Raw genomic sequence first — 26,557 nt, 5'->3', positions numbered from 1 at the left:
AGATCCTTGAATCTAATCTCCTTTGTTCAGCTTTTTTCCTGACCATTACCAATAACAACTTGTAACCAAACTCCCTAGTGATGACAAATATCCATAACTCACTTAAGGACTAAAAGCTGTTCATCACACCTCTTGGGAATGTGGGTATTGTTTTCTTTAAATTACTTCCTGTAGTCTGGGGGTGACAGTATCTTTAGGGGATGCTGGAAAAAATGGGATGATTGTCAATTCCTGGAAGAGCTAGCTGCATCATTTGTTGTCCAGTCTTTGTGTAAAGGTAAAATACAGGACTTAAATGCCATATGTGGCAGACCTCAAAGAGGTTAAACAACCATAGTTCGTCATGTACATCCAGAGTACAAAATCTTAATTCCTAGTTACCTCATGGAAAGTCAAACCTCATATGAGATACAATAAACTAGATGAAGCCTTTTTCCAGAATTAGTTAGTACTTTATATTACCATTAATATTATGAAAAAACTTTTAAAATGTATATATACATACATAAATTTTATAAATTTTGAGATAATATCTATACCTTAAGAAAAGTTTTAAAGAGTCAAAATAAACCAAAGGATTATGAGTTTAGTGGCAATGCAGTAGTCCCTTAATTTTGGTTTTTCTTCTGTTCCATATCAGTTGGCTTTTCTGACATGAGACAGAGATTTTAAATTTTACTTTAACAAGCTTGCTTGGAATTAGACAAGGAGAGAGCCACACTCTAACCTCAAAGCCAGCTTTAATTTTTAGTTGAACTGGAGCTACACAAAGACCATTTGCATTATATGTATGTACAGAACAGCAGAAACAAACATTTGGGAAGATTTATGAAATTTTATCCTGTTGGAAATGTGATATACCAATAGGCCAATTTACTCTTTGTCATGGGACATTTTATCTGGATGATTCGTCCTTTTTTTTTTCAGATATCTCACTTGTCCAGTGGTCTTCAGATTCCTTAGTTGGATGCCTTCATTCTCCTGAAAAGACAAAAACAAAACTCTGCCTAAACTCTAACTTTGGGGAGTTTCCTTTTTTGGCAAATTGTATCTGATGAAACAGAAAGCATTTCTTAGTCTTAGAAGTTAGTTTAGATTGAATAGTCATGCTATTTGATGAACTATCGCTTCTTCTAATCAAGAGGTCTCTCTTGGTAGAATTTGATCTTTATCAATTTTGATAGTATCCATAGCCTTTCTTCTCTTGTGGAAATAAAAGCAAACCCTCGTTCCCAACATAACATATAACCTGGTTTGCGTTCTAAGTCAAAATATCTTTAAAGTATACAGGCTGATATAATTCAGTAGGTTTTTTTTTTTCTTTATCCAATGTGTCTCTGCAGCTGTTGCTCTTTTATCATTGGCTTTTCAAAAATTTAAAATTAATCAAGAATTGTGCAATGTATCTCTGGGGCTTTTATTACCCCGTTCGGCTCATTAATCATATCTTTTAGTGTTTAATTTGATCTTTCTATAACTCCTTGCCCTGTAGGATTATGTGGTATTTGTATAAATGCCTGATGTTTAATATGTAAAAAAAAATGCTTCATTTTACTAGAGACATATGCCGGAGTATTGTCAGTCTTAATTTCTACAGAAACCCACATGATGGACATAACTTCTAACAAGAATGTAATTACAAAATCAGCATTTTCAGAACTCAAAGCAGTTGTCCATTGAAAGCCTGAATATCAATCTCTGGTATGGTGTACATATTTTAATTTTCCAAACTCTGCAAAATGAAACACATCAATTTGCCAAATTTTATTTCTTTGAGTAACTCTATGTAATTCCTGCAGGTAGTGGAGTTTGCTCATACAAAGAATAAGTAGGACATTCCTTTAAAATTTCCTCGGCTTATTGCCAAGTGATGGAAAAATATTTTTTCCAAACCTTTTCTATTAACATGATGTTTCTCATGAAATTCTGAGGCTTCTAGCACATTTCCTCTCCATAGGTGACCAATTTCATCATTACCTTATGCTACAGGGCCTTTAGGCACATATGAGATCTGATATGTGTTGTATATACGAGATGATTTCTACTTCTAATTATTTCTTGTAATTGGATAAATAACATAGTCAATCCTGAATCATATGGAATAAATTCAGCAATTTCAATATGTAAAATAACTGTTTCTGCATATTGAAAGTCAGTAACTATATTAAGGAATTTTGGAAAATCTAATAATACAATGATAACAGTATATTATTCTGACTTTTGAAAGGAATCTTTTTTTAATTAATTTTTTTTTCATTTTATATACCAACCACAGATTCCCCTCTCCTCCCTCGTCCTGCTCCCTAAACTTACCCCAAGACCACTTCCCATTCCCACCTCCTCCAAGGCAAGGTCTCCCAAGGGGAGTCAGCAGAGCCTGGTACATTCAGTTGAGGCAGGTCCAGGCCCCTCCTCCCTGCACCAAGGATGAAAAAGCTGTCCCTCTATAGGCACTGGGCTCCTAAAAGAATCTTAAGGGCTTTGAGCCACTTTACTTAAATTTCCTGTTTTATAACCTTCCTTTCTGAATTGTTTGCATCAATATAGAATATAGGGGCTCCAGAAATTGGTCTTCCCTGTACAATGTGAGGAAAGATCCAGTTATTTCTCTTTATAAACTCAATCTACTTGCTTTGGGAATATCAGTGGCTAATCTCTCCCCAAAAATTACTGCAAGCTCTTCACCAATGTTCATTTTCTGTCTAAATGAGGAGATTTCTGAATTAGTGAAAGTACCACAAATTCTGCTGGGTCTATTCTTAATAATTGATGAAGTCTTAATTTTCCTTTCAGGATCAGTTCACAAACTTTTTCTATATAGGGCTTTAATTTTTTACTGTGTTTGTGTGGTAAAAATAGCTAATCTAAGATATTATCTTTTCTCTGCATCAGAATTCCTGTAGGGGAATGCATGGAAGTTAAAATAAGCAGAATACAATCAAGATCTGGATCCAAATGATCCACATGTGCTTCCTGAAATCTGTTTTCTACCAAATCCAATTCCCTCTCAGCCTCAGGTGATAAATTTTTGACTATTTAAATCCTTATTACCTTGTAAGTCTTGAGATAAATTACTTAGTTCTTGAGTTATCAATCTAATTACAGTAATAGCCAGTTAATATCTCCAGCGATTTTTTAAAATCAATAAGAGCTTGTACTTGATCTCTCCTGATTTGAACTTTCTGTGGTTGAATTATTTTGTAAATCTATCTCTTATCCTAGGTATTTAATAGAATCTCCTGTTTGTATTTTTTTTTTCAGGAGCAATTTGTAATTCCCAACAAAGCATTTTTTTGTTTACTTCTATAAACATTTTCTCTAAGTTAGCTGCATCTGAATCAGCTAGTAAGATATCATCCATATAATGGTAATTTATAGATTGAGGAAACTGATTACAAATTATTTCCAATGGCAATTGTACAAAATATTTACACATGGTAGAGATGTTTAGCATTCCTTGTGAAAGAACTTTTCACTTATATCTTTTAACATGGTGTGAATTATTACAAGTAGGCACTGTGAAGGCAAATTTTTCTCTATCCTCTTCTTGCAAAGGTATAGTAAAAACGCCATCTATTAAATCAATCACTATAATAGGTAATAGAGAAGGCAAGGTAATTCCAGGATGTAAGACCTCATTGGCTAAATCATCTTGTTAATAGCTCTTAGATCTGTAACCACATTCCACTTTTCAGATTTCTTTTTAACAACAGATATAGGAGAATTCCAAGAACTGGTTGATTCTTCAATATGTTGAGCATTTAGATGCTCCTATACTGTTATAAAGCCAGCATTTCTTCTGATGTCATTAGTCATTGTTCCACCCAGACAGGATTCTCAGTCAACCATTTTAAAGGTAAAGCTGTTGGTACCTTTGAAAGGTCATCAGCTATTGTGCCTTGTTTATGTACAACCTGAATGGTAGATGCGTGTTCTTTATAATACCTTTCAATATTTTTCTCAGAAATATACATTAGTTCATGGTTTGTTTCTGAAATTGGAATAATGTTAACTCAATTGCTGTTACATTTCCAGTCCCTATAAATTCATTGCTATGTTGACCACATATGGCTTTAATTTTCCTCTCTGTCCTTCTGGACACAAAGGCCTGGGAGAAAGAAAGGAAAAGTCAGCCAGTAGCACAGAGGCTCTGGGGACTGCAAAGCCAGGGTCCAGAGGCTATCTTTTTAATTCATGTACAGAGTTGGATGCCAGGTGAAGTCTGATCTAATTATTCTTTATCAATAAAAAAAAATCAAGATTCAGATATCAGGGTAAGAACCTGAAATATCAGAGAAACAGGAGAGCAGCCACCAATGACTTCCTCCTTTTTCCATTCCTTCTTCCAATAAGGGCCACTCTTTCAGGTCTGCCTTACTACTTCCTGTCTCCTGTCTATAGTCCTCCAAAGCTCTATGGTTAATTTTAGTCAACTAGTGACTATCTCTGTCCTCTGACTTCCAAGCAAGCTTTATTTGTCAGAATACAACCAAAATATCACACAAGGAGAGTTGTTCCATTAGATTGACCTACAGACATGTATGTATGTATGTTTTCTTGATTAATGATTGATGTGTGAGGGACCAGCCCACTGTAGGTGATGCAATCATTGGGCATGTGGTGCTGGTTTGTATAAATATGCTGGCTGAGCATTAGATGGGGAAGCATGCCAGTGAGGGGTTTGCCCTCGTTAGTTTGTTTCAAGCTCCTACCTAGAAGCTTGCTTTGTCTTCCCTTGATGGCATACCTGCATATCAAATAGACCCTCTCTTCTATTAGCTTTGTTAGTGTCTGATCATAGCAACAGAAGTACTAGGGTGTAAAATTTGTATCAGGAATGTGTGTTTTTTCTTTGACTAACCTGACTCTCATTCTGTATTGTCTTATGCCATATTGTTGGACAAAGATGGAGGACTTTGGCTTCTTCATTGAGTACTCAGACTTAATAAGCTGTTGTGCAAACTTGGAAGACAGGGCTAAGAGCAATATAGTTGGTGCAGGCTAAGCTTGTGAAGTGGGAGACAGAGGCTGTCAGGGATGTGTGCATGATAATTTTATTATGGTTGTGGTAGTGAAAATAGCTGTGCTTCACTGGGACAGTGGATGCTAGTTACTGGGGCTGAAAAATCAGCTTTGATTGAGAGCATCCTCAATAAAGTGAATATTTCAGGGAAGTATTTCCTCAAGGTGAGCACACAGAACTGTGGTACAGAAGGAGCAAAGGCTGCATCTCAAGTTATAAGCTGAACTTGAAAGTCAACTGAACAGTGTGTAAGAGGTTCCTACACAGTACTGGCTTTTAAAGCATGAAATGGTCAGAAACAAAACAAAACAAAGAACAAACAAACGAAAACCAAAACATAAACAAAAATGAACAAACAAAACAAAACAAAAACTCGAGGTGCAGAACAGGGAAAGACCACTGGTAAAGGTGTTCGTAAGTTATATTGGAAATCCCAGAATACTGCAGGAATTAGGGCGGAGAGATCATCACAAGGGAAGGACAGTAGCATGTACAAATCTGTTCTAAGCATATGTGATAACTTCTATTTACTGTTGACAGCAGAGCTAGGAAGTAGGGCTGCCACACCCCTTTGGAGCCCCAAAGATCATGAGTAATTCCAAGATGCTGGACACTGAGCTATAGATTTCTGCTGAATTCCAGATTTCACTTTAATATGATTATAACTGGGCCCTGGTTCTTACCTCCAGGAATATTAAAACTATTCATCTTGATTTATATTTTACAGAAGTCCACAGTTTAGAGACTTTTGCTTTTAGAAATGAAACAAATAAAAATTAAAAAAAAAAAGCATCAAGATGCCCTAGCAAGGCAGGACATTACTAATTGGATCTAATGCAATGATATATATTTGCTATTAAAAACCTAAAGTATAAGAATTTGACATAGTCAAAAGCAAAATATTGAGAAGATAAACAAAAGTGCTAATACCAACCTTGTGTAGCTAGTATACAGCAAAATTAGTGTAAATAATAAAAATAAATATCTGATAATAATAAAAACAGCCTAAGCAACATTAAGAAATAACAAATAATGTCCTGTATCCTTAAGTTCTAATAATACATTTTAACAAAATATGAGCTCAAGCTGGAAATATGTCTCAGTAAAGTGCACTTTCTGCTGCCTCAGAGGACAGATTTTTTTCCAGTAGACCCAGCAGGTGTCTCACAAGAGCATGTAACTCTAGTTTCTAGTGATTCAACATTCACTTCTTCTCTGAGACCACTGGCATGTACAGAGTGCACATATATACATTCATTCATAGAAACACATATGTTGACATTTTTGTCCAACCATGTTTGGAAACAACTAACCTGGGTTCATATGAGCTCACAGAGTCTGAAATAGCAACCAGGAAACCTTCATGGGACTAACCTAGGCTCGCTCTCTCTCTCTCTCTCTCTCTCTCTCTCTCTCTCTCTCTCTCTCTCTCTCTCTCATATATATATATGACAGTTATAGCTTGGTCTATTTGTGGGACTTCTTACAGTGGGAACAGGGATTGTCTCTAAGGCTTTGGCTGACTTTTAGGAACCTATTCCTCCTCCTGGGTTACCTTACCAGCCTTAATACAAGGGGAGAAGCTTGGTCCTACCTCAACTTGAAATGCTATGCTTTGTTGTTACCCATCAGAGGCCCGACCTGTTCTGAACAAAAAAAGAGTAGTGGGTATTGGGGGTGGGCATGGGAGGAGAGAAGGGAGGGGAAACTTCAATTAAGATATGTAATAAATAAATAAATTTAATTAAAAATGGAATACTAGAAATGTTTAACTTTCTAATTTGCAGCAGTTGCATAAAGAAAATAAGACCAGGTCTTAAAGAAGTGAAAAAAGTCATTTTACCACAGAAGTTTCAGATAGCAATGAATGTTAGAAACTTGAATGCACAAAGGCTATCCATAGTGGCACTCTGCATGCAATCTTTAGGACCTCTTTCAACAGGAATAGCATCATTTTCCATTTTTGCTATAAATGGTGGCTCCTTGTTATTTGTCCTGGGTTGTCCTGGGTTATTTGTCCATTTGTCCTATATTGGTCTGTGCCAGGGTCACGTGGCCTATTTTCTGAAGTAGCACACATCTAATGACTGTTCATTGGGGGGACATGCAAATTCATGCATTTCCTTCAACTAGAACAAGTCTCAAGTCCCTCTTCAGCTCAGACATGTCTTTCAGTTGCTTAGGAAACAGTTGTAACTCTTTTGGAATTCATTTATCTGAGTCTTATTTCCCTCATGACTAAGGGGTATTTTAGAAAGTACTACTTTATGTTATGAACATAAAATTCAGGACACCCTTGCTTGTGTCTGGAGAAATCAACATATGACTATTATGTCTTCCTTGAGTTCTTATCATTAAATGATAAAATAAGGTTCTATTGTGTGTTTAAACTTTGAGTAGTACAAACAAACACTGTATCTATTTACTAATGCCAGGTAAAATTTAGACCAGGCTGGATGGTACACACATTTAATCCCACCATTGGGAAGTCAGAGTCAATAGAATTCCTATGTTTTCAGGGTCAGCCTGCTCTACATAGTGAGTTTTACACTTGCCAGGGATCCAGAATAATATACTTTCTCTAAAATATTACATATTAGTGTAAAGAAAAGATATATGTACTAATTATGAAATCATTCACACCATAGTTATGTTGAATTGTGATTGAGATTACTATTGCCTACTAACTGAAGTGCTTCTGCATTAATGAGATACTCATCTAAAAATAATTATTCTAACTAAAATCAAGACATTTTAAAATATCTCCATATTTTACTTATTCAAAAAATATTCACCATCTGTTCTATACCATTAAAGAGTAATATAATAGTGAGTAATACAATGTATTTGTCATGTTCTTGAGGAGGAGATAGTTAATAAATATGTCTACACATTGTCAAAAGATACAGACCATGAAGAACAGTAAATTCAAGTGAAGGGAAAGCAAGCAATAATACACGTGCAGTTTATTTTATGAGCAGACTTGATTTTTCTTCTGAAAAACACAAAGAAACTAAGAGTACTGCTGTGTGGTAGTCTGGGGAAAAAACATGTCTAGTACAGGGATAGGTCGTTCAGCATGTCTGAGGTGAAAGTGTGATAGGAGGAACCGGGAGCAAGGTCCTGTGATTGACAGAGATGGGGCAGTCTGAGAGGCTTGAGCAGTATTATCAGAGGAGAAATGAGGGTAGAACTCCAGTGCCCAACAGGCTACTTTTTCATGTTTGTGGATTGTTTTAATTTGCTACATATTCTTTGTGTAAGTAGAAATGCACAGGAAAAAATGTGTGTGTGAGTTAACTTAAATCTTATAATATGGATTTAAAGAGCTTACAAAATTCTACATTCACATTCATGACCTACAGATGATCATCACTACTTTTGACTCATTGAACATCAGGCAGAAATGAAAGAGAAACAACACTGATACATTTTATTTTTCTTTCCTGCATCTCTTTCTATGATGGCACACACGACAACAAAGAAAGAAAATTAAAATATTTGAAACATTCGATAATCTGATGATAGTTAATGAGCTTATATTTCTATTGCTTTTTGCTTTCCTTTTAATTGAGCTGTTATTATATTGCAAATAAATATATAATAATTTATGCCTAGAGGCACAATAATTTTACATATTATTAATTCATTGTGAGAATTAACTGCATTATGAAAATGTATTATAAAATACTCTAAGGAAACAAATAATCTACTCAATGAATAATTTGTATTTTTTAATATTCCTGTTCTATTGTAGTTACTCACAAATGTGTGTATAATAAGAAACGGAATAAAGTCTAATGGCATCATGGCTAACTTTTGTCTTGAAGTGTCTGAGAAGTTTCTATGTGTATTTTAAAGTAAACTCATTTCAAATAAATTAAATTATTGCCTTGTATTCTTCCTGACATCATATATAGGCTACTTTAAAATGTGAAGTTGATGGACAGCCACTGTATTTTATTTTGTGTAAGATTCATTTTACTTTAAAATTATGAGTTTATGTATGTTTTGTGTGTGTATGTGCACATGTGAATTCAGAAGTTGAGGAGTGAGTAACAAGTCATCGGAGCTAGAGTTATATACAGTTGTGAGCTGAAAGACATGGGTTCTGGGATCCAAACTGGGATCTTACATCCACAGAGTACACAAGTTTTAATGATGAAATTTAACAGAACTTTAAGAAAGTCACATGGTTGAAAATCTCTACACCTCAGGGTTTAGTTGTTGTTGTGTTATTTGTTTTGTTTGTTCATTATTTTTATTTTGTTTGTTTTTTCTTTTGTTTTGTTTTGTTTCTGACCATTTCATGCTTTAAAAGTCAGTACTGTGTTGGAACCTCTTACGCACTGTTCAGTTCACTGTCAAGTTCAGCTTGCAACTTGAGATGCAGCCTTTGCTTCTTCTGTACCACAGTTTCTGTGTGCTCACCTTGAGGAAATACTTCCCTGAAATAGTCACTTTATTGAAGCTGCTTTCAATCAAAGCTCATTTTTCAGCCCCAGTAACTAGCATCCACTGTCCCAGTGAAGCACAGTTGTTTCCACTACCACATCCATAATAAAATTATCATGCACACAGTCCTGATAGCCTCTGCCTCCCACTTCACAAGCTTAGCCTGCATCAACTGTATTGCTCTTAGCCCTGTCTTCCAAGTTCGCACAACAGCTTATTAAGTCTGAGCACGCAATGAAGAAGCCAAAGTCCTCCAGCTTTGTCCAACAATATGGCATAAGACAATACAGAATGAGAGTCAGGTTAATCAAAGAAAAACCACACATTCCTGATACAAATTTTACACCCTAGTACTTCTGTTGCTATGATCAGACACTAACAAAACTAATAGAAGAGAGGGTCTATTTGACATGCAGGGATACCATCAAGGGAAGACAAAGCAAGCTTCTAGGTAGGAGCTTGAAACACAAACTAAGGAAGGCACACCCCTCACTGGCATGCTTCCCCATCTCATGCACAGCCAGCATATTCATATAAACCAGAACCACATGCCCAATGATTGCATCACCTACAGTGGGCTGGTCCCTCACACACCAATCATTAATCAAGAAAACACCATACATACATGTCTTAGGTCAATCTAATGGAACAACTCTCCTTGTGTGATATTTTGGTTGTATTCTGACAAATAAATCTTGCTTGGAAGTCAGAGGGCAGAGATAGTCACTAGCTGACCAAAATTAACCATAGAGGTTTGGAGGACTATAGACAGAAGACAGGAAGTAGTAAGGAGGGCCTGAGAGAGTGGCTCTTATTGGAAGAAGGAACAGAAGAGGGAGGAAGTCACTGGTGGCTGCTCTCCTGTTTCTCTGATATTTCAAAATCTTACTGAATCTGAATCTTGATTTTTTTTATTGATAAAGAATAATTAGATCAGACTTCACCTGGCATCCAACTCTGTACATGAATTAAAAATATAGCCTCTGGACCCTGGCTTTGCAGTCCCCAGAGCTGCTGTGCTACTGGCTGGCTTTTCCTTTCTTTCTCCAAGCCCTCTGAGCGAGTCTAGGATTTTCCTGTTTTAGCCTCTCCACAACAGTCTCTGGCTGCCACCCACACTCTATAGGTCCCAAATTCCAGAGGCACCTGGGCTCTATATGCCTCTGGACTTAACCACTAGATCTGCTTCTTCTGCACAATCCCCTGTATCCATTTTTCAGACAGCTGGCTCCCTTTCACCATGGGTTGTGGCCTTTCCTTAGACCTGCTCCTCAGGCCACTGCCACATTAGGTAGCTGCCTTGACACCCACTTAGGTTTCTATTGTTTTTGCAACCACCACACACTCTCAGCTCACAGCTACATGCTAGCAGCTGCAGCTCCTTGCAGCCAGGCTATGCACCAACCGTGTTCTCTGCCCAACCATGCTATAAAGCAACACCCACACTCACATTTCACTGTCATCATTGGTGAGACAAGTGGGAAGTCTTAAAAGAGGATAGTAGTTTAAAAAAAAGAAAAGAGGTTTGTTTGTTTTTTTCCCTACATTGAAAATGGGAAACAATATTATGATGGAGGGAGTTAGGTCTCTGCATAATTCTACAATGGATGGTTTGAAAACAGAAAAAAAAATAAATGAGCAGTTAACAACTTAGCTGGGATTGATGTAATGTCAGTCATAATGATTATCAGTTTGATAATTCATATTTTATCCTTAAAGTGCTTTGATATCTGTGACAAATATGATAAATTGACTGATAACATACAAACCCTAGAAAAGCTTGCTATTCATAAGATATAGGCCTTATAAAAGGTTACTACTGATAATATGCAAGACCTACAACTTATTACCTTGTCTGTCTCTTGTTGATCTGCATTCATTGGTCCAATCTTGGCCTTTGCTACACCTTCTGCAACATCACTGTGATAGACATTTTTATTGCATGCTTTGCTACTCTATTGAGTAGATGTAAGGGGAAAACCTATCCACTAGAACAGTATCCTGATAATAGACCAAAGACACAATTCCACATGTCTACTCTGGTGAACCAATGCTTTTCCCAGGTTGACTACAGGAGAAATACAGCAACTGCATTCCAAAAACTCACCTGAGAATGGATTAGGACAAGCAAATGCCACAAAATTGGAGCTTTCTAAGAACTCAAGGAAGGATGGTCATTATATAATTAATTCTCTCTACTTTCATGACACTCATGCTGATAACATCAACTCAGATGTCCCATAGCTCCACAAGCAAGTCTTGAGACACTCTTTCTTTGCTTATTTGAAGGCCTCTCCAAAGCCAGAAGATCAAAGACAGACAATGTAGTAATTATAACAGTTTACTGCACTGCACTATTACAGAGCCCCCTTCCTTCATGGGCTATTGAATTTCTCCTTTGTTTGTAGTATTGAAGTTCAAACCAGAAGGGTATCTTTAATAATTTTCACCTCTCCATATTTCCTCACTGTCTGATTCTACTCATTGGTTCCAAGTCTAAGGATCTCAGAATGAGCTCTTTGACTTAAATTTTTATTTTCTGACATCTTGACAACTCTTAGAAAATGATAAGCCAAAACTTCAATCTCATCCTTCTTTTCCTACATATTCATCTAAATTAGAGTCACATGTAAAAGTTATATTCCACATGTCCCACTAATTGGAATTCCTATTTTTACGTGCCAAATTCTTTCTTGGAAGGCAGCTGAGCTTCAGTTTCAAGTCTTAACATCAATTGCAGCTGCTCTGAAACTCGTATTCCCACTCATCTTTGGTTTTGTCAGTCTCTTTTTGGTTGTTAATTGTGTCATATGACTTTGCAAAGAGAAACATAAGTAAACATCAATCTACTACAGATAGGATACTGAAGACAGATCAAAGAAAATATTCCCCTTAAGTCTAAGCATTGCTAATTAGTTATTAGTACTTAGAGGAGTATGGAATTTTCAAGAGCTCCTGCATCACTCAGCCCACTCCAGGATGGTTAGGACTTACATAAACTGCACTCCAGGAAATCCATCCTTTATTTACAGTCCATTGGAAAAACTGCTATCTTTCCAACAGTTGATTATCTTTATATGACCTTGCTTAGGCACCTTTTGAATCGTGTAGTTTCTGAAACTCTAGAGACTTGTAAATTTTATTAGCTTCCAAGTCATTCATTCAATTCACTAAAGTTATTCATTGAATTCATTGACCATATTCATTCATTCAATTCCTTCACAAAATCAAATGCATTGGAAAAATCTATCAACCACTAAATGTAGAGCCTCTGAAAACCCTGTTTAAAATAGTATTTCTGCATAGTATTGTGCTGCTATTTCTTCTAGGAAGGATTTTTTTTTTCAGTTTGAAGGAAATAGCAACATAACATTGTACACAGAATGATTTTAATGAGAATGGCTACCACAGGCACATATGTTTCAATGCTTAATCACCAATTAGTGTAAGTCTTTGGGAAGGATTAGGAGGTTGTTGGAGGACAGTGTCACTGGGGCTGGGGTGGGTTTTGAGTTATTAAAAGCCAGTGGTCAGTTTAGTCTCTCTCTGCCTGCTGCCTATAAATCAGGATATAGAGCTCCCAGCAACTGCTCTAGCACCATGCCTTTGTGTTTTGGTATGATCTTTTTGTAGGCTGTGAATATGTGTTGCTCTCATTGGTTGATAAATAAAGCTATTTTGGCCAATAGTCAGGCAGAATAAGGTTAGGCGGTACAATCAAATTGGAGACGAAGGAGGGCAGAGTCAGGGCAGACACCAGTCAGCCACTGAGGAAGTGAGACTTGTAGAAAATGAGGTAACAAGCCACAAGCCATGTGGCAAAGCCTAAATAAAAAAATATGGGTTAATTTAATGTAAGAGCTAATGAGTAATAAGCCTGAGCCAGAGGGATCGGCCAAATATTTATAATTAATATAAGCCTCTGAGTGATTATTTCAAAACAGCTGCAGGACTGGGGTAGGGTGAAGACAGAGAAAAGCCTCAATTTACACTTTTGCGCTTCCTGCCATGATGATCATGGACTAACCCTCTGAAACTTTAAGCTAGTTCCCAATCAAATGCATTCTTTGGTAAGAAGTACCTTGGTCATGATATCTTTTTACAACAATAGAATAAAAAAAATGAAACAATGATAGTGTTAGAATTGTTCCTAGTATTGTAAGTAGACAGCATGTGTTCACTTGGGACAGTGAGGTTTTGTAATTGTATCTTACAAACTTTTAAATATGATTTTAGTGAAAGAACTATGCTAACATATCTTGAGATAATTACTGCAGATGTGATAACAAGGTAATGAATTTGGAAAATTAAATATAGACCATCTTTATGAGTTAATATAAAGAAGGAAGCCGGGCGGTGGTGGCGCACGCCTTTAATCCCAGCACTCGGGAGGCAGAGCCAGGCGGATCTCTGTGAGTTCGAGGCCAGCCTGGTCTCCAAAGCGAGTTCCAGGAAAGGCGCAAAGCTACACAGAGAAACCCTGTCTTGAAAAACCAAAAAAAAATAAATAAAATAAATAAAAAAATAAAAAAATAAAGAAGGAATAAAATTATAAAGCAAGTATGAGATTGGAGAAGTGAAAGAATAAACTAATTATTAAGCGAAATATGACAGCTTGGGTTTAGAAATATAAGTGAAAGATTCCCATATTGAAAGAAAAATGTATGTTTTCTCTCTGAAAGAAAAACACAACACATATGCAAAATAAGTAATCATTGCAAAGGAATAAATGTAGAGCAACGCAAATTTTCTCAAGTTAAGTTCATGAGGCTATGGGATTTAAGCATTAGGTAAATGTAATGGTTACAACTGGTATGATGCTAGTAAGTATGGTGGTTAGACTTCAGTGTTTAGAGAATGTATTGTAATGAAGATAACTTCCAGTTAAAAATATAGCTTTTCATTATATTATCCTTTCAAATTATTATTTCATATCACTCCAAGTGTTTAACTTTATAATTCTCATTCATTTTCAAGTGTCAAAACTTTTCGGTGACCTACTTCAGCTAAATGCTCTACTTTAATGTATTTATGAGCATATTTATATTTTATATGTTTTTAATTGTTCTTGCAATTTCTTATGTAGGTACCTCATTTATCTTAGTTCTAAGTCCTTAATGAAATGTTAGGTAACTTGTAAAGAATCTAGAAAAGTAAATTAGAAAAGAAAGGTGTTTTGAACACAGACAAGATCACATTAAAACTTACTTCATTTGAAAAGCAAAATGGAAAAAAAAGGAATTGAGCAGTCATACATATGATAACTAATATATTTTAAAAATAATTGTTAGAAGTGGCCAATTGTTTTTTTGTATGAGGCAGATTTTATAATAACAGCTAGAACCTCGATATGAGTACTTTAAGATTTTTAAAGTATATTAAAATAAAGACTGAATAATTACCATTGTTTACCGAAGAGAAAGAAGCAGTAATTCACTTGTATTTCTCCTGACTTTAAATAATAATTCTACTGTGAGTAAGTTATTAAAAGTAGTGGAGGGCCACAAACTTGGCAAGGAAAAGTTGTAAAAGTTTGAATGAACATAACCATAGCATTTATTTTAAAATATTTGCACAAGGAACAGCTTAAACAATATAAAATTAAAACAGCTATTATTTTTTAATTATGTAAGTATACCTATGAAGCATAAATACAACAGGCTTTTGAGTGACATTGACTTGCTATCTGTTTTCTTTGCTAATGTGTAGACATTCTCAAGCTAATTACCTAAATGTGGGTAATGAAGACATTTTGAAATCCAAGTCTAAATTTAATGTACCACATTGCATTGCTTTTTCTCTATTTGTGATAAATGCCGAGAAATTACTGGAAACATTGGGGAATTGAAAAGACGATAGTGAAATCTTCAGAAATATGCAATTTTGTAAACTTTTATTTTCCGTTTGAATCTCTGTGGATTCAGGCCATCTGCTTCTGACATAATGAGAATATAAACCCTAACTTAATCTATGTTTTCTTCCTTTCTTATTTTGTTCAGGCACAGAAATAGCCTAAGAAAACTCCAATAAATAGCATTATGGTTAGCTACTGGATAAGCATCTGTGTTTAGCTATGTAAAGATTTATATGAAGCACTTTGTCTATCGTAGTTAAAATATTTTAATTGACTGATATATGAATTACTTTGTGTCATATTTCACAAGTTTATATAGAATTAGATTCAAAGCACATATATTATTAGTTTACAAGATACTTTACCACCCGTTTTCTTAAATGTCATTAAGAAAGGAAAAGGAGAATGAAGGGACCCAGTGCAGGATGAGAAGAAAAGAGGAAGATATCAGAGAGAAGTACTGAACACTCAAGGGCCTTGCATTCTCTTTACACCATTGAATATTGATTATTTTAATCACATAAATATTTCCCTTTGATGAAAATAAAAACAATTAGCTTTAAAAAATAAAATGAAGAGTTTACCTGTTTGAAGTCAGGTAGATCCTTAATAAATAGATACTTTTATTGTAGAAAAATTTTGGAATTGCAAGCTAATGTACTGATTATATTATTTGTTAGCAGTGTCCAAGCATCTCCAATATGAATACATGTGTTTTCAGAGACCATTTTAAGTTAAAAACATGAGATATATTCACACTGTTTACTTTAGTAGTTTATAGTGGAAAAGTATAAGTATTCAGAAACTAGTATATCAAAAAAGATATTTAAATATTTTCTCCTGTAGAATGAAAAAATAAATATTATAAAATAATCAGAGGCTTAATATTAATTACAAACTACTTGGTCTCATGGTTTAGGCTTATTGCTAACTAGCTCTTTTATCTTAAATTAACTCATTTCTATAATCTAAGTATTGCCATGTGTCTCATGGCTTTTCCTGTTTTCCATTACATCTTGCTCCCTGAGTGGCCAGTAGAATCTTTCCTGACTTTGTCTTACTTTTCCCTATATCTTTGCTTGGATTTCCTGCCTGGCTATAACCTGCCTTGCCATAGGCCAAAGCAGCTTCTTTACTTACGAATGGTAGCAGTACATATTCACAGCATACGGAAAGACCAGCCCACAGAATTTGAACATATTTTTGTTCCATTTATACCACTTAAATTTCAGAAAACCTACCAACAAGGGGACAAGTTAATGAAAATAAATGTACTATACTCATCGAATCTCCCTTTGTTATGAGAAACAACTCCAATTTACATTACTTTACCTCTGTGTACATTTTTCTAGAATTAAAGAGCCAGTTCTTGAAACTTCATATCATAAACCCATCACTATTCTTTTTCTGATTTTTATTCTCAAGAAATATTGATGTTCCTTTTGAAAAAAAGACTGTCAGTTCCCCACAGTTTGAAAAACTTTAATTTAAATAACATTTTATCTTATTACTTGTTTTGCTTTTTATGCGTTTTGTTACTTTGTATCTGTTAATTTTCTTGTAAGAATTTCTGCAAGTACATGTAATTTTGTGTATTTGTTCATTGTTTATAAACCATTAGAACATAATTTACATAGCCAACTCTGTGCTAGGCATTGCCAGAGAGAAACAACCAAGCACTTTTTTTTCAAGGAAATATTAAGGGCTATAAATATAATTTGTAATTCATTATAACTGGGACTACAGGAGAAGCATTCTTGCTGAGTGTGCACACAGAGATGTCCTTGACTGATAGAAAGTAGAAACAGTGTAGACGTCTCAATAGTTCAACACACATTTAAACTTTTATGGGAAAATCCACTATATGGACTTTGAACATTTTAGTTGTAAAATATGGCATTGTAGAATGGATGAAACATATTAGACAACAATGAGAAAATAAGTCAAGACATTAATATGGTCTGAATAATGAAAAAACACAGTCAAAGGGCATATTAGTTTTTCTGTTGTCCTAGAAATCCCATTTTATCAGATGGATAATTGGAAGTTTTAAAAGCTTTTTATCCTTACGACAGCATGTTTTTTTGTTTGTTTTTTTATTGTCCTGGTTCAGTAAAAGCATTAGACTTTTCAGAGTGTCAATCAAATCTCATTCACTGTCAACAGGGAGAATTCATCCTTGCTTCTAAGAATCAGTCTTTTATTACAGAAAGTAAGTAGAGAAGGCAAAGCAACCATGTTTTACCCACTGATTGATGCTGAGTGAGTCCAGAGTAAGAGGGAGAATCAAGTATTTAGTACTGTAGACCCAGATAGAGAAACTTAAAATAAATTCTCACATTAATCAAATATACGTATTTATTAGCAACTTTTGACTTGAACAATGTTCATTTACAATGTATCTCACTTATAAAATATTTTTAAAACATTGGGATATTTAATGAGACCAGTTTGGTTGTTTCATATAATCAAAACCCATAGCTTTGTCTTGGACTTTTATGAAAGTGAAACATTTGAGGGAAGGGAGATCTCACAGAATTTGTGGAAAGGGAAACCACAATCAGAATATATTGCATGAAATAAAAATACTTTCAATAAAAGAAAACAGAAAAGGAAAATATTTGAAACTTCCAGACAAAAGAAACTTAGCATAAGTTGGCTTGGGGCACACATGGAGGCTCAAAATTTTACAGAGGTTTAGAGAGACCCGAATGTGTTGCTAATTCAAATAGAATGAGAAAGCCCTCATTGCAAAATAGGCGGGACTAACAAAACCAAGACGGAGAGACAGTGTTTGAAACCAGCAGAAAAAATCATACATAGAGAAAGGAAAGGCAAGTCCATTTGACCTGAGAGACATGGGAAGGGGAGATGTTTGAGAATTAATGCTTCTTAGAATGAAGGCTCTGATATGGTCACACCCACCCAGTGCCTCGGGAAACTGAAATTGCTTTATTTTCCTTTTCTCTAAAGCTCATGGCACATAGTACCACAATTTGCTTGGAAGCATCTAACTCAAACCAGAAGAATGTCTCTGAAGCCAGCTCACTGAAAAGTAGATACACAGAGATTTGTGTCAGAGACATAAAACAAAGCAAGGGTGACATTTCTTTGAACAATGGCAATGATAAATAATTAAATCAGGACAATCAGTATTTCCACAATACATTCCTATACAGAACTGACTCATGCACTATATTGCAGGGGTGACTGAATAGTTTGTAATACAGATCAAAATGCTGGATCTCTAGCAACAAAAGCTGATGGTGCTGCTTGAGTTTTAAGGGAGATTTTTTTTTTCACAGTGGAAGTGAGTTTGATCTATTGACACCTTTAAATAGTGGGATGATGCTCATATACATTGTAGAGAATAATGTCCTTTTCTACTGATTTGAATATTAACCACAAATAGTATCTTCTCAGGAATATTTAGAATGTTGTTTGGTAGGAAACTACAAAACTACAAAAAGATTTTTACATAAAAATAGAAGCAATCCTTGAAATACATGTTATTTCCCTTTAAAAATTTTTAATTATAACCATTCAGTACTATGTTTAATTTACAAAACACTACCTAAATTTCACATTTCTAGACTACATTTTTTGGCAGTACAAAATGTTGCCATATAGAAATATTTAACTTAGTCTTGTCTATCAGATAACATTAGAATATATTCTGGACCTTTAGGATAACTAAAAACAAGTACTTTTCATTTGACTTAAGGAAAAAAAGTTAGGGCAACTCAAGCCTGCATTATTGTTGGGAAGCATCTAAAGTGTCACATCACTCACAAATCAGGCCTTCTCTGGCCATAACTGCTTACATTTCATGTATTCTGTGCATTGTAATGGTTCTTAGTACTAATGGTATATCCTACTTGATGAATTTACTTCAGATACTGAATCTTTTTGTTACATTTTTCTTGAATAGAAATGAAACATTCTTTCTGGTGCTTTTTAAGTAAAACCTACTACAAATGATTTTTTTGAAATGCACTTCATACAAATGGAAACAAATGGAGTAGTTAATCCAAAAAAACAGGACTCATCTTTAAGGAGGAGGTGGACATTTTAAGAGCTTTCAAATACTCAATTACTGTGTTGTTAACTGTGAACTGTGTCTGGGGAGAAAAGAAATGGGAACAACCATCTCATGGGCTGAAAGCTATTTCAATTCATTAAGAAATTCTCTGAAATGTTTTTCCCGCAAACCAGTGTACCACTGACAGTACAGCTAACAAGTTCTATATTCCTCACCATTTATTTCCATGAACTTAATTGACCATTTTAGGAAAGAAATGGTCCTTTATGATAATAACAACAAGATAAAAGCTGGTGATTGACTGAAATGCTTGAGTACAGCTGGCTAAAACCACTTTCCGCTAATGGAGACCCAAATGAAAGGCGCAAAAGCTTCAACCAATTCTAGAGAAGGTCAAGCAAGTTTTTTTTTTTTTTCTTCTCTTTTTGAAGCTCATAAGAAAACAAAATGTTTTGATGATGCATCATTTTTTAAAAGGTATGAAAGAAAACAGAAATGATTACATCAAAAATTGATTTTGTAGCGCACCTTATTATCATGCACTATGCATGACGGTTTATGGAAAATTGATATTATTTTAAAAGCCTTTCTTCACTGTTATTATGCTGTCAGCACAAGGTTATTCCATGTACATAAGACCAAGCATATTCATTAGTATTTTCAGAATTTACAAAAAAACCCAACATATTTTGAAATAAAGATTTAAAAAGAGGATTATAGAAGTTTTTAATTAGATTTTATGATATATCATTAAAAAGTTTATATTGAGTGATTAAAGAACACTATAAAAATAATTTACATGTACTTTAGAGTTTTACACATATAATAATTTTCATGTATGAATGGGGTTATGTGATGACTTTATATGTATTTATATACATGTAAATATATTATGGTTAGAAGTACATTTGCTTAACAAGTGCAATTACTATATAATAGCTTATAACTGTATATGATTTAGCTGTGTGTGGACATATAACAAAGTTTTATTTAGTTTAATTAGTTACTGCTGGATGAATTCATAGGGAAGCCACAGCAACAGGATGCCTCTACAAAATCAAGAAGTTTGCGTTCACACAAATTCTAACGAAAATGATATAGACGTAAGAAAATGAAATATGAAATACCTCTTGAATCACTACATAATTAATTTTGTATTTTGTACTTAATAACATGACACCTTTTCCTAGATGTAAGGACAGTATCATAGAAATTCAGATAATTTTCCATCTTTTTTTCCTCTAATCATCCTCTATTTATTTTTCTCTATTTCTTTGGAAAATTAAGTTCAATAACATCTTGCCATTACTAGTTCCGAAAACAAATCATAGGGAAGAAGTAGCATTTCCATTGCCTTGAGATTGGTCTTTTCCATTTTAATTATTAAGTACAGTGATTTTTTTCATTTATTCTTTAAAAAAGTTTCATAGTACTGGAGATTACTGACTACACATTCCTTACAATCCTCCTTTGGCTCCTGAATTATATCTTATTTTAATTCCCTTTTGATGGCCTTTCCTATGCCTCCACAGGAAGCAGTGATGCTGTTTTAATGCCTTCCTTGATATTTACATACTCTTAAATCCAGATAATCCATTCTTTCTTTGCATGTGAGTGAGCTTGTTAGTTCTTGTCTTGGTGTGAGTTTCTAATGCTGTTATGAAACACTGTGACCAAAAGCAGCTTTGGGAGGAAAGAGTTTCTTTCCTGTTACAGTGTGTAGTCCATCATCCAGGGAAGTCAGGGTAGAAACACAAGGCAAGAGCATGGAATCAGCAACTAGAGCACAGAGTATAAAGGAATGCTGTTTACTGGCTTGCTCAGTCTGCTCTCTTATACAACCCAAAACTTCATGCTCAGGGATGACACTGCCTGTACACAATATTAAACAAGAGAATACTCAACAGATTTGCTACAGGATGATCTGATGGAGATATTTTCTCAATTAAGATCCTAGCCTTTAGTCCCAGCACTAGGGAGGCATAGGCAGGCAGATCTCTATGAGTTCGAGGCCAGCCTGGTCCACAGACAGAGTTCCAGGACAACCAGGGCTGTTAGACAGAGGAACTCCATCTCAAAAAACAAAAAAGAACAACAAAGTGTCTAGGTTTGTGTCAATGTGACAGAAAATTACTAACACAAATGACAACTTCTCAACGTGACACTGAAATAATCCTTTATTAAGCCACAAACTTTATTTCCTTGCTTATTCCCAAGATCCTACATTATCAATACCACAATATAAAACGTTTGAACTTTTAGAAGTCCTACTGTCTTTAAATAGTCAAACATTTAAAGAAAAAGTCAGTGTCTTTAAAACGACCACCATCTCTTGCAAAGTTTAAACCTCTCTAAAATACCAAAATATCTAAAATATCCAAATTCTCTCTAAAATGCCAATAAGTCACATACTTTCTTATTCAAAGAGAGAAGAATGGGAGTGTAGTCACAATCAAAACATAGCAAAACCAAACTTGGACAGTGTAAAGAACTTGTGTCCAATGTCTAAGACTCACGGTCCTCTCAACTACAATGATCTTGAACGTCTCTTTCAGGCTTTGCCCTACAACACACATATAGCACCAAATAAAGGTGCAAGTTGACTCTGTTGCATGGCTGTTGCTGTGCTTGGATGGTCTTCCAATGAGACTGGCGTCTCCAAAATGTTGGGGCCTCTGACATATCTGGTGTGCACCTTCAGCAAAAGTCTCCTCTCACTCTGCCACCTGGTTCCAAGACTCTATCTCAAAAGCTCCTTCAGTCCCAGGTTCTTCTACTGCAAATGATGCTACATTTTTAACAATTGTCTCTTCTGTCCGCTCACTGTACCAAGCTTCAGGTTCTTTCTATGAGCCTTTAATGCCTTCAAAATCAGGGGAACTCTTACACATTAATAAGTTCAGATGCCTGCTGTGGGATGTTCTGTATGTTAAATGTGTTGCTCTGATTGGTTAATAAATAAAATACTGATTGGCCAGTAGCCAGGCAGGAAGTATAGGTGGGACAAGAAGAGAGGAGAATTCTGGGAACAAGAAGGCAGACGGAGAGAGACACTGCCGGCTGCCATGATAAGCAACATGTAAAGATACCGGTAAGCCACAAGCCATGTGGCAACTTATAGATTAATAGAAATGGGTTTATTTAAGATGTAAGAATAGTTAGCAAGAAGCCTGAGCCATTAGGCCAAACATTTTAAATATTATAAGCGTCTGTGTGTTTATTTTATAAGTGGGCTGTCCGACTGCTGTGGCTTGGCGGGACCTAGAGAGAAAACTGTCTAGCTACAGATGCCAGCACAAGGTGCAACCTTGACCATGTCTTGACCACAGCATGTGTGTCCTGACTCTGTGAAAACACTCCCCAGAAGATTTCACCTTAATGACGCTGCTCAGTCATTTCTCTTCTGCAGCTAATTGGCATCAATTGTCCAAACAAAACAGAAGTTTTACTTTAGTGGTTCTAACTTCTTGTTAATCAAAGCCAATTCTTCAGCCCCACCTGACCAGAACCATAGATCCTTAATTCCAAATATCGAACAGGCCTCTTAGAAATCTATAAGGGACTCTCACAATTCCCTCTGAAGTTTCACCAGCCAAATCCCCTCTGTCTGCATTTCTCTCAGCACGCTTTATCTTCCAAGCTCTCACAAGATCAGCCCATTAATTTCTGAGAATTCATTGGCTTTTCCAGCCTGAAATTCAATGCCACTACAAACCTTCGCAACACATGATCATGTCTGTCACAACGGTACCTCAACAACCTGGTATTAATTTCTACTGTATTTAATTTCTATGATAAAATAGTATGAGCAAAGGCAATATAAGGAAGAACAGTTTAGTACATCTTAAGTCCTGTAGTCCATCATTCAGGGAAGTCATCTGGAGTCAGGAGCTGAAATGCTGCACAGTCCATAGAAGAGTGCTGCTTACTTACCAGCCTCACATGGCTGACCCAGCCTGCTTTTCTATAGCACCAAGGGCATTAGCCCAGGTGAGGTACTACCCACAGTAAGTTGGGCCATCCCACATCAATCATCAATCAAGACTTACCCCACAAACGATCCTACAGGCCAATTTTTAATGGAGATATTTATTTCAGTTAAGAATCCTTCTTCTAGATGTCTAGGTTTGCATCAAATTAATGAAAAACAAGCAGCACAATTCTGTTTCAAATATTTCTGTAAGGTTAATGATTTCATATTATTATGCCTTATAAGTTTCATTTCAATTGGTATATAAAACTAAATAACTGCAAAGACATTCATTTTTGTTTTCCCAAGTAGTCTTCAAAAAAGTCCTATTTTTTTCCATTCAAAATAAGTCATAAATATCTACTCCTTCATGAAAATATATTTATCTTCATTCATTGACATCTTTTATTTTTCAGCTACCTGAATGGTGATCCATTAAAGGCTGTCTTAGTTATGGTTTCTATGGCTGTGACAAATCATCATGATCAAAACGCTAGTTTGGGAGGAAAGTGTTTATTTGGCTTACACTTCAGCATTATTGTTCATTAGTGAAGGAAGTCAGGACACTGAAGGACAGAACTCAAACCAGGTAGGCTGAGGCAGAGGCCATGGAGGGGACCTGCTTACTGGCTTGCTTCCTCCAGATTGTTCAGCCCACCTTCTTATAGAAACCAGGACCAGCAGCCCAGGCATGGCACCACCCATAATAGGCTGGGCCCTGCCACATTGATTACTAATGAGAAAACACCATACAGCTTGATCTCATTGAGGCATTTCCTTAGCGGAGGCTCCGTCCTCTCCAATGACTGTAACTTGTATCAAGTTGACACACAAAACCACCCAGTACAAGGGCTTATACTGTCTAACTACTTTCTTAGGCCAAAGTCCCAAAGTATTCCAGATTCCTTCTCTCCAAAACAAAACAAAACCAAAACCCCCAGCAACATCTAACAAACAGACAACAAACAACATCAAAAGTCTATGTGATAGTTCTCTGAGGGTGGTACATAGGAAGAATTGATGTTTAAGTCCAACTGCAATTTCCTGAAAGCATGCTTTTTTTCTTGGAGGAAGTCAGTCTTTGGTCAGTTACATTCTTCAAATAATTAAATAAGATAAACTCATACCCTGAAGAAGAATTTGTTTGAAACAAGATTCACTGATTTAAATTTCTTCTAAAAAGTTTCTTCACTAAAAATGTACAGAATAATCTTTGATCATGTGTCTGTTCTCTAAATTCTGTCCAAGTTATTTAGAATTAGTCTTTACAAATATCTCCTTTTATGACTTTTAATACTGTTTTATGGTGTCTAAAATATAATTGAAATTTGACTTTAAAACACTACGGAATTGACTGCCTTGAATATCCTTGTCAGATACTCATGTATATAACTATAGAGACTCAAATTCCAACCCATGTGCATAAGCTCAGACAAGCTTCAAGTTGTAGAACCCTATTGTCTGTCCCAAAAGGCTTAACATCTTCTGTCTGCCTCATTGTACCCTCGTTGCAATTACACTATAAATAATGCATGTGGGAAAGATGTGAAACAGTTTTTAAGATTTAATATTTTGAGTCTAGATCTTTACTTGCTAATTTATCTGGATTCTATTTGCATAATTATATAGATACAGAAATTTTAATTGACATTGTTGTATTTTATTTACTAATGATTTATTTTGTATGTACAAATGGTTGCATATGTTTTAACTGATATTTTTAAGTACTAGTCACACTTACCTACCACATTTAAGCAATTAAAGTTGCAAAAATTGCACTCAAATGATGATGTTTTCTATGAAGTACCTATGTAATAACAAATACCATTTGTTAGTTAATACAGAAGCCAGCAATTGTGGCACCAAGTTAAACAGTTTCACCTAGACTAAGAAGAGTAAAGTTATAAAACTGTGCATAGATTATGTAGATAATGCTCTTCCACATAATATTGAACTATTTTTTACAAGAAAATAAGAAAACAGAACAGTGTCTCCATGATTTCTTGTCTTGAAAGCATTGTTCAGCCCAGATCTGCATATGTATGTACAGCACATAAACAGCTTGTCTGTAGTTCTTATTGTTTTAAAATTTCATGCTGTCAAGCAATATTGATGTACCTGAAGATAAATCCTGTCAAAATGTACAAGCATATGCAATCAAACCATTTTTTGGCAAAAGTGATGCCAGTCTCATCTAAACCTTGTCTGTCCTTTTTTCCCCTAAAAGGACCTCAATTTTGTTTGACTGAGAAAATCACACATAAATGGAGGACGGTTTCAGAGTTTCAGGTATAATGCTTGCAAATAGATTATGATGCTTGATTTGATATCATATTTTACATGATGTGTTTCTACCCGTGTAAAAGTTCAACTAATTTCTTAAATCATCCCTCATTCAGAGACATATTGTCCTCTCTTTCTGGAAATTTCTCCTAAACAGACACTAAGAAAGGAAAGTAAACAACCTGAGATGTTATGTTTGTCAGAGTTTCGCTAATTCTGTGAATTGAATTTATATATATATATATATATATATATATATATATATAATTTTCTGTCTACCAAAATAGCTTTTTGTCTCAATAATTGCATATAATATCTATGGAAATGTTATGGCACAAGTACTAACGTCAAGAATATTTGATGAATTTGGAAGGATAAGGAAATCAATGAGTAACCTAGAGACCAAAGTCCCAAACACAGGAATGCTGTATTATGCTATCTTTTGTTTAGTAAAATAGTACAGGATTTGTGTGGTCCTGGGAGTGTTTTGCTGTCATAGGTTTCAGTGATAAATATATGTTTACTGTTGTTGTACTATGCTTATAGCATGGTAGATATTTTTGAAAGTATATAATCAGCTCATTTATATACTAAAAATGCTTAGTCATTACTTGTGATCTTCCTGGTATGCTTATTTTGTAACAAACAGAAAATTTGAAGTTTTAAAATAAATAGATAAGATTACATAATAGATAACTTTACACAGAAAACAGAAGTTTCCTTTCTCTCTAACTTCTGTGCTATGTATGTGTGTGTGTGTGTGTGTGTGTATGTGTGTGTGTGTATGTGTGTGTGTGTGTATGTAAAGAGTGTTTGAGTGTATATGTGTATTTGCCTTTCAAAGAACTACCCATTACATTTATTATCCTATTGGTCACATGAAAATTAATAAGCATATATCAGTTTATGTATTAACATTTAATATATGAT

At 35.1% G+C, this 26,557-nt stretch overlaps 1 long non-coding RNA gene across 1 annotated transcript in view; it reads right to left on the bottom strand.

Moving 5' to 3' along the window:
- Positions 1-811: 811 nt before the first annotated feature.
- The window catches only part of LOC131923431 (uncharacterized), a 31,870-nt gene continuing 6,124 nt past the window's right edge, over positions 812-26,557 (bottom strand). The window contains exons 2-3 of the long non-coding RNA XR_009382616.1: positions 6,618-6,669; positions 812-981 (exon numbers count right to left, since the gene is read on the bottom strand). This is a non-coding gene — a long non-coding RNA (uncharacterized LOC131923431). The remainder of the gene's footprint in view (positions 982-6,617; positions 6,670-26,557) is intronic.

This window comes from Peromyscus eremicus, chromosome 13 (assembly GCF_949786415.1).
Source record: "Peromyscus eremicus chromosome 13, PerEre_H2_v1, whole genome shotgun sequence".
NCBI classification, from domain to species: Eukaryota; Metazoa; Chordata; class Mammalia; order Rodentia; family Cricetidae; genus Peromyscus; species Peromyscus eremicus.
This window is presented reverse-complemented; position numbering and strand designations above follow the sequence as displayed.